Source organism: Callorhinchus milii, unplaced genomic scaffold, assembly GCF_018977255.1.
Source record: "Callorhinchus milii isolate IMCB2004 unplaced genomic scaffold, IMCB_Cmil_1.0 Scaffold485, whole genome shotgun sequence".
Classification (NCBI taxonomy): Eukaryota; Metazoa; Chordata; class Chondrichthyes; order Chimaeriformes; family Callorhinchidae; genus Callorhinchus; species Callorhinchus milii.
This window is the reverse complement of record NW_024705226.1, coordinates 50,899-57,871: the sequence shown is the minus strand read 5'-3', so window position 1 is coordinate 57,871 and position 6,973 is coordinate 50,899. Positions and strand designations below refer to the sequence as shown.

General features: G+C 49.7%; 1 non-coding gene across 1 annotated transcript; it reads right to left on the bottom strand.

Annotated features, from left to right (window-relative positions):
- Positions 1-6,674: 6,674 nt before the first annotated feature.
- On the bottom strand, positions 6,675-6,747 carry trnar-ccu. Its single transcript has one exon. It is a non-coding gene; the product is annotated as a tRNA-Arg (tRNA).
- Between the last annotated feature and the right edge of the window lie 226 nt (positions 6,748-6,973).

Genomic DNA, 6,973 nt, shown 5'->3' with positions numbered 1-6,973 from the left:
ACTGTACTACTGTACTGTACAATACTGTACTTACTGTATTGTACAGTTCACCCGTTTGAGTGCTTACTGAAGTCATCTCAAGCAAGGTTAGTGTTCTCTCTTTATGCATTACTATACTGCACAGTACTAATGTGTATTGTAATTTGTTTAATATTTTTGTGCTTCAAAAACCAAAAAAAAAAGGTCAGAACGGATTAACCGGATTTACATTGAACCCTATGGGAAAATGTGCCTCGTTTCATGACCAATTCGGTTCGCGACCAGTCAGTTCACGAATTAAGTTCGTGAACCGAGGTATCACTGTACCTGCAGTCACGAAAGCTTTAAATCGAAATGTTCCACACTGCCCACCAGGGATTATATACCTGTCTGTCTGTCTGTCGTGCATAAATAAATATATAATACAAACAGCTCTTTGATTGGTGGAGACCTACTGCCGGGTACGGAGAGGGGAGGGGCCTAAGGAAGGGGGGATCAGAGGAGGGGCCTGAGGGGGGGGGTCAGGGGAAGGGCCTAAGGGACATCACGGGACGATTCACCGCTCCGCTACTCAGGGTGGGGTCGTCTGGCACGACCACCCGAATGTGACATTGTGGCCGTCGCTCTGCATCCACATCAGCGGCCGCGCGGAAGCTGAAGAACGCGGATGTCCAGTGTGGGCATGGGGTCAGCGAGTTACAACAACCAACGATGCAAACAACGCGATGGGAGAGAGAGAGACACGCAAACTACAAATATACAGCAGCAGGCGTCAGGGTCGGGATCGAACCCACGACCTCCTGTACACCAGGCGAGGTAGTCAACATCTCATAGCCACCGTGATGATGATGAGAGAGACACGCAAACTCCAAATATACAGCAGCAGGCGTCGTCAGGGTCGGGATCGAACCCAAGACCTCCTGCGTGCCAGGCGAGGTAGTCAACATCTCATAGCCAGCGCGGTACTCACAGCTGCAACATCTCATAGCCAGCGTGGTACTCACAGCTGTAACATCTCATAGCCAGCGCGGTACTCACAGCTGTAACATCTCATAGCCAGCGTGGTACTCACAGCTGTCACATCTCATAGCCAGCGCGGTACTCACAGCTGCAACATCTCATAGCCAGCGTGGTACTCACAGCTGTAACATCTCATAGCCAGCGTGGTACTCACAGCTGTGACATCTCATAGCCAGCGTGGTACTCACAGCTGCAACATCTCATAGCCAGCGTGGTACTCACAGCTGCGACATCTCATAGCCAGCGTGGTACTCACAGCTGCTACATCTCATAGCCAGCGTGGTACTCACAGCTGTGACATCTCATAGCCAGCGTGGTACTCACAGCTGTAACATCTCATAGCCAGCGTGGTACTCACAGCTGTGACATCTCATAGCCAGCGCGGTACTCACAGCTGTGACATCTCATAGCCAGCGTGGTACTCACAGCTGTGACATCTCATAGCCAGCGTGGTACTCACAGCTGCAACATCTCATAGCCAGCGTGGTACTCACAGCTGCTACATCTCATAGCCAGCGTGGTACTCACAGCTGTGACATCTCATAGCCAGCGTGGTACTCACAGCTGTGACATCTCATAGCCAGCGTGGTACTCACAGCTGCACATCTCATAGCCAGCGTGGTACTCACAGCTGTGACATCTCATAGCCAGCGTGGTACTCACAGCTGTGACATCTCATAGGCAGCGTGGTACTCACAGCTGCACATCTCATAGCCAGCGTGGTACTCACAGCTGTAACATCTCATAGCCAGCGTGGTACTCACAGCTGACATCTCATAGCCAGCGTGGTACTCACAGCTGTGACATCTCATAGCAGCGTGGTACTCACAGCTGCCACATCTCATAGCCAGCGTGGTACTCACAGCTGTAACATCTCATAGCCAGCGTGGTACTCACAGCTGTAACATCTCATAGCCAGCGTGGTACTCACAGCTGCAACATCTCATAGCCAGCGTGGTACTCACAGCTGTGACATCTCATAGGCAGCGTGGTACTCACAGCTGCCACATCTCATAGCCAGCGTGGTACTCACAGCTGTAACATCTCATAGCCAGCATGGTACTCACAGCTGTCCAGCCAGAAGACGGTGGGAGGAGGGAAGCCGTGGGGAGGAGGGCGGCAGTGCAGAACGGCCGGGGAGCCCACGGCGGCCATGACAGGCGCCAGCTGCTCACGCGGCCACCGCGGGGCACCTGCAGGGTACAGACAAAGTCTCCCCGTGTAGCCTTCGCAGGGCGTTGGGGCAAGTGCTGCCAGCGAGTTGGTGGTCAGCACCGGGCCGCCTTTGTCTCCCCGATGGTGACGTGTTTACATGGCGCATTAGGTACGCGTTTGAGGCTGAGTCGACCTAGGGAGGGCCCAGGACGGGTTCAGCACTTTGTGTGTGGGGAGTGGTGGTGCAGCGGTTAGCGCCCTGTGTGTGTGTGTGTGAGTGGGGAGTGGTGGTGCAGCGGTTAGCACACCCTGTGTGTGTGTGAGTGAGTGAGTAGTTGACGGTGCGAGCGTGCCCCCCCCCCCACTCACGCGCCAGCCTCACGGTGATGTTGTTGCTGAGCGCCGTGCCCGCCCGGTTCCCCGCCCAGCAGCGGTAGATCCCCTGGTAGCGCTGCACCGCCGCGGTGACGTCACCGTCACCGTCACCGCCACCGTCACCACTGGACTCCGCCGCCACCGCCGCCAAGTCGACGGTGAAGGTCCCCGAGCCATCCCCACGGCGCCGCACGTGGGGGTCACTGTCGGGGTCAAAGCTGCCCCCGTCCTTGCTCCACCAGAAGCTGCAGCACAGGCGGGGAGGGGGGAGGGGGGGGAGTGGGGGGGGAGGGAGGGAGGGGGAGGGGTAGGGAGGGGAGGGGGGAGGGAGGGGGGGAGGAGGGAGGGGGAGAGGGAGGGGGAGGGATGGATGGAGGAGAGGGAGGAGGGGAGGGAGGGAGGTGGGGATGGGGAGTCAGAAGGGAGGATGGGAGGGGAGGGTGGGGGAGGGAGGAGGGAGGGAGGAGGAGGGAGGTGGGGATGGGATGGAGGAGGGGAGGGAAGGGAGGGAGGAGGAAGGGAGAGAGTTAATTCGGGATGGAGGGAGGAAGGGGGGTAGGGAGATGGGGAGGGGGGTAAGTCGGGAGTGAGGGGAGATGTAGTGAGGGATGGATGGAGGAGTGTGCAGCGTACGTGGGCGCTGGGTTGCCGCGTGCTTCACACTGCAGCACCACGTTGTCACGTGGGTCGACGATGTAGTCCTCGCGCGATTGCCACGTGATGGACGGGGGCTGGGTGACTGCGAGAGACCAACGGGTCAACAACAAAGTTGAGTTGATGGACTTGGGTGGATGAGTGATGGGTGTAGTTTCAAGTTTCAAGTTCATGTAGTGGGTGTAGAGCCCTGTGAGACATTCGGCTCTTGAATCGGGTGCAACCGCAACAAACAAAAACAAAAACACGAACAAAAAACATCTTAAAGTGACGATGTGACTGAGTGCTAAAAGCAAATCCAAGAAGAGACAGCAAAATATTGCAGAAAAATCACCGTACACCAACGCTGTGTGCAAACATCCCAGTGGGATGCAAGTCAAACAACAACAACAACAACCGCAAGACAACTTAGATTAACGCCATCAGTCTAACTCTGTACTACAACAAACAAACATGGCCAAACCAAAGAACTTTTCGAAAATCACCAAAATAAAGCCATGAAAGCAATGCAACAGTGCAGGTCATAGGAACTGTGACGGAGTTTTCACAATAAACGATGTAAACAACATGTACCACCAAACCCTGCAGCCACAGCTGGCTGCATGGGTCGCTCCACAACAGCAGGAGGAGCATCAGTCGGAGTGTCAACATTTTTCAATGTACCTTTAAGATCAGCGCACTAAATCAAAACACAGATCATACTTTGCAGCGATCATCCAGAGCGAAACATTGTATTTTAGGCCACTAAATTGCAGTGGCAGTTAGGGGTGTACAACTCCTCTAGAGCAGTTTTGAGTGAAGATCTCATAGGTAGAGATTCAAATTGCAGTTTATTGGCGACAGCATTCCAGACCCTGGGGGCATCAATAGCAAAGGCCCTTCCTCCAGTGTTTGTACGGCAATAGGGAATGTGAAGCTGGTAAATGAGCGAAGACCTTAGGTGTTTCGATTTAAAGCTTTCGTGACTGCAGGGATTCATCTTATTGGTTAAACGCAAGCAGCCGTCCTCAGGTGAAGACCAGGTCTGTCGGGGAGACAGCATCTGACGCTGTCTCCCCGACAGACCTGGTCTTCTGCTTGCGTTGTGGCCGAAACGTCGTGAGAATTATTTTACTATGTTTTATTTTTATTATTTTATTATTTCCCTTTTACGTGACTTTACCGAAAGAACCAAGAAGATGAATCCCTGCAGTCACGAAAGCTTTACATCGAAATTACATTTTTAATTTTTATTATTAAAAACATAAAATATTTTATTTTCATTATTTTATTATTTCCCTTCTACGTGACTTTACCGAAAGAATCAAGAAGATGGACCTTAGGTGCTGTAGGGGGGGGGTATCAGCTGCTTAACGGGAGGGGGGTGTTTGCTACTCACGGTCAAGGGGCAGGACGAGGGGCTGCTCACAAAGAGCGCCGAGCTGCAGCAGCAGCAGCAGAGACGCCACCACGAGGTGGGGGGCGGCGGTGGTGGTGGAGAAAGAAGACGCCATCGGGGTGGGGGGGGGCTTCCTTCACTTGGCTAGGAGGGGAGGAGAAGAGGGAGGGGAGGGAGAGGGGAGGGAGGAAGGGAGGGTGGGAGGGAGGTGAGAGAGGGGTGGGAGGGAGGGGAGAAGGGAGGTGAGAGAGGGGGGAGGGATAGAGGGAGAGAGGGGTGGGAGGGAGGGAGGGAAGGGAGAGGGGAGGGGTGGAAGGGAGGGAGGGTGGAGGGAGGTGAGAGAGGGGGGAGGGAGGGGGGAGGGAGGAAGGGAGGAGGGAGGGAGGGGAGGAGAGAGGGGTGGAGGGAGGAGGTGAGAGAGGGTGGGAGGGAGGGGGGAGGGGACGAGGGATAGAGGGAGAGAGGGGTGGGAGGGAGAGAGGGAGGGAGTGGTGGGAGGGGAGGAGGGAGGGAGGTGAGAGAGGGTGGGAGGGAGGGGGGAGGGAGGGAGGAGGGAGGAGGGTGGGAGGGAGGGGGGGAGGAGCAAGAGGGAGGGGGGAGGGAGTAGGAGAGGGAGGGCGGCAGGAGGGGGAAGGATGGGAGGGAGATTTGGGGGTCTTACAATGGAACATCTGTGACGTGTTGTTTGTCTACTAAAAGCCATCCAGGCAGCGAATTTCAGTCACGTAGGGGAAAATAAATAGTAATAAATAAATTATAGAATGATAGAAATTATAGAAATAAAATTATTATAATATTATTTTATATTATTTAATTTCTATAATTTTTCCCATCATTTTATTATTTAATATTTATTTTTTATTTTTCCCTGACTTTACCGAAAAAACCTAAGAGTATGAATCCTTGCAGTCACGAATGCTTCAAATCTAGAAGCATTGAGGTGTTTTAGAAATACAGATGAAGGTCTTCATTCCGGTGAGCTATCAAGTTCTTTTACACAAACGCCGAGGAAGGTCACGGGGTCAGGACATGAGAACATTCAGTACAAAAGCACGATAAGTGAAGGAAAGGTGGACAAATCACTTGTAAAAAATTAACCCGTGAAAACAAAGTTTTTCACTATAAATCCTTTATATGCGTGGCATCGGTTTTATTTTATTATTCATTTCTGTTTTTCGTGAGTAAGAGTTTCATTTTTATCACATTGGTATTTTAAATTAAATATAAGGGAAGTCGTATATAAGGATTATAAGGTTTTCAGTTTTTGTATGATTGTTTATATTGTACATTTTTGTTGTTTTCTTGAATAATTTTCTGTATTTAGGAAAAATATATGATTGTGTTAGTGAAATTTATTTCCCTAAAAAGTGGAAAATTTTGGAAAAAATGTTTCACGAAAATAAATTGTCACACACAACGAGTCTGTGTGCAAAATATCAGCTCGATTGGATCACGGGAAGTGGGTTAAAAAACGACCGAAAGATTTGCACGGTCGTAAGCAAGCAAGTGAACTTAATATAAAGGATTTAATAATAATAGAAATGGATATGTATTTTCCCCTTTTATTCTCTGCTTTATCAATGTTGATAATTGTCACCAAAGTACACTGTTTAAAACTCTTATTCTTAGGTTTTTTCGGTAAAGTCACGTAGGTAAAACATTAAAATTAATGAAAGTAAAAAAAAGTAAAATTTTACTTTTATTAATTTTAATGTTTTACCTACGTGAATTTACCTAAAAAAACCTAAGAATATGAATCCTTGCAGTCACGAAAGCTTCAAATCTAGAATGTTTAAAGCTCTCTTGATTAGAAGCTTTCGTGACTTCAGGAATCCATACTCTTTGGTTCTTTCGGTAAATTCACGTAGGTGTAAAATAAAATAAATCACGACGTTTCGGGCTCAACACAAGCGTCTATCATCAACACAAGCATCCATCATCATCACCTGATGATGGGCACTAGACCGACGTAACTTTACCGAAAGCACCAAAGAGTATAACTGAACACTGTTTTAAAACTCTCTTCTATAGGCACAGCGCCATTTTGGCTTTTCATTATCAGATTCGTTAACTTGGCATTTTGATTTTACAAAATGAACTGCTTTTTCTCAGCAACCCCAGGTGGGACTCGAACCCACAATCCCTGGCTTAGGAGGCCAGTGCCTTGTCCATTAGGCCACTGGGGCTACATGTAGCATGATGAAAACCTGGCTTATGTACAGACTTCGTAAATAAACTCACAATTAAAAAATATATGTTTTTCCCCTTTCGTCCCCTCTGTTTTATTCATGTTGATAATAGTTTTTTTCCTAAAAAGTGGAAAATTTTGGAATTTTTTTTCACGAAAATAAATTGTCACGCACAACGAGTCTGTGTGCAAAATGTCAGCTCGATTGGATCACGGGAAGTGGT